The sequence below is a fragment of the Gossypium hirsutum genome, chromosome A08 (assembly GCF_007990345.1).
Source record: "Gossypium hirsutum isolate 1008001.06 chromosome A08, Gossypium_hirsutum_v2.1, whole genome shotgun sequence".
Classification (NCBI taxonomy): Eukaryota; Viridiplantae; Streptophyta; class Magnoliopsida; order Malvales; family Malvaceae; genus Gossypium; species Gossypium hirsutum.
The window spans coordinates 90,374,604-90,377,041 of NC_053431.1; the positions used below are offsets into that span (position 1 = coordinate 90,374,604).

The 2,438-nt window shown below is 38.1% G+C and overlaps 1 non-coding gene across 1 annotated transcript; it reads right to left on the bottom strand.

Annotated features, from left to right (window-relative positions):
- Positions 1 to 811: 811 nt before the first annotated feature.
- Positions 812 to 918, bottom strand: LOC121205601 (small nucleolar RNA R71). Its single transcript, XR_005900677.1, has one exon. It is a non-coding gene; the product is annotated as a small nucleolar RNA R71 (small nucleolar RNA).
- Positions 919 to 2,438: the final 1,520 nt, after the last annotated feature.

Genomic DNA, 2,438 nt, shown 5'->3' on the forward strand with positions numbered 1-2,438 from the left:
ACTGTTCGATGGGTACACTTGCCTACATCGCGATAATAGTTATTTTCAAGAACGATTAATTATAAATATTTAAAACCTATCATGAAATAACGCGATCAAGTTTTTGGCATCGTTGCCGGGGAACTAAGATATTAGGAACACTCAATTTTTATTACTTTGGCCATTTATTTTCCTTAAAATTTTATTTTATTTATTTATTAATTTATTTTTTCTTTCTCTTGGCAGGTTTTTATAGTTTATGACTAGAAGAAACTCGTCAGGACCACTACTCTTTGACGAAGAAATTGATCGCACAGTTCGCAGAAACCAACGAGAAATAAGGTGAAGCTTAAGATACACAGAGAACGAGCAAGAGGATGATACTCAACCCTCAACCGAAGAGATGGCTGAAAACCAAGACAACCGGCTACCTCCTGTAATTACGGTTAATCAAAATCCTGCTCCACACACTGTGTATAATTATGCTAAACCCTCTTTAACAGGAACTGAATCTAGCATAGTTAGACCTGCTGTAGCTGCAAATACTTTTGAATTAAAACCTAACACTATTCAAATGATACAGCAATTTGTTCAGTTTGATTGTTTGCAGGATGAGGATCCCAACTCTTATTTAGCTAACTTCTTAGAACTATGCGATACATTTAAAATTAATGGTGTTTCTGATGATGCCATTCATCTTCGGTTATTCCTTTTTTCATTAAGGGACAAAGCTAAACATTGGTTGAACTCGTTACCACAAGGGTCAATTACTACTTGGGAACAAATGACTGAAAATTTTTTACTAAAATACTTTTCGCCGGCTAAAATGGCTAAATTACGTAATGATATCTCTTCTTTTGTACAGATGGATTTAGAAACACTCTAAGATGCATGGGAGAGATACAAGGACTTACTGAGAAGGTGCCCTCACCATGGGTTACCGCTTTGGCTCCAAGTACAAACATTCCACAATTTTCTGAATCCTTTGACTCGGCAAATGGTTGATGCAGCTGTTGGCGGAACCATCAACAATAAAACACCGGAAGATGCCAATGAGTTTATAGAGGAGATGTCACTGAATAACTATCAGTGGCAAGTCATGAGGACAAAACCAATGAAAATAGTCTGCGTTTATAACGTCGATTCGGTCACCATGCTCTCTAATCCGGTAGAACTTTTAAATAAAAAGATTGATGGTTTTCTTATTCTTCACAGGTTCACCCAGTATTGCAGTGCGAAGCAAGTAGCGGTGGAACAAACCATTTGGAATACCAACCTTATGGCCACAACATGGATAACGAGCAATTAAATTACATGGGTAATAATCCTCGACCTCAAAACAATCCATATAGTAACACTTATAATGCAAGTTGGAGGAACCACCCCAATTTCTCGTGGGGCGGTCAAGGAAATCAAAGACCACTACATCCTCCGGGCTACCAACAATCACCCTACCAACAGGAAAAGAAGCCAAATCTTGAAAAGATGCTCTCAAAGTTCATATCAGTGTCAGAAACCCGTTTTTAGAACACCGAGAGAGCACTTAAGAATCAACAAGCGTCAATCCAAAGGCTCGAGACTCAAATAGGCCAGCTTTCCAAACTAATCTCTGGACGACCACAAGGTAGTTTGCCAAGTAATACCGAACCTAACCCAAGGGAACAGCTCAACGCAATTAATATTCAAGATGACGAAAGAGTCGTTGAGCCTGAACCAGAACCGAGGCATGAAACTGTGGTAAGCAAAGGTCAAGGTCAGGTAGAATCTAATAAAAACAAACCAGTGACTATCAAATATAAATCTCGTGTGCCATATCCCTACACAAAAAGGAAAGACCTCTCAGATGAACAATTCGGTAAATTCCTTAAACTCTTAAAAAAATTACATATTAACTTACCGTTTATTAAAGCTCTATCACAGATGCCAAACGCAATGAAATTTTTAAGGGAACTTTTAGCAAATAAGTTAAAGTTGGACAAGGCGTCGCATGTGGAACTAAACGCTGTTTGCTCGGCCATTCTCCAAAATAAACTACCCAACAAACTAAAAGACCTAGGGAGCTTTACTATTCCTTACTTAATTGGTAGTTTAGATATTAATTATGCATTGGCTGATCTAGGGGCTAGTATCAACGTCATGCCTTACAAAATGTTTAAGCAACTAGGTCTCGGGAAACCCAAATAGACTAGGATGAGCATTCAATTTCCAAATAAAATTATAAGATTCCCTAGAGGTATTATTGAAGATGTGCTAGTTAAAATCGATAAATTTATATTTCCTGTTGACTTTATTGTTCTAGACATAGAAGAGGATAGCAATACTCCCTTAATTCTAGGAAGGCCCTTTTTAGCAACTGCTAAAACCATCATTGATGTTGGAGCAGGTGAACTTACACTCTGAGTGGGAGACGAAACAATCACCCTTCAAGCTCGCAATTCTGGCAACACATCAGGAATTGA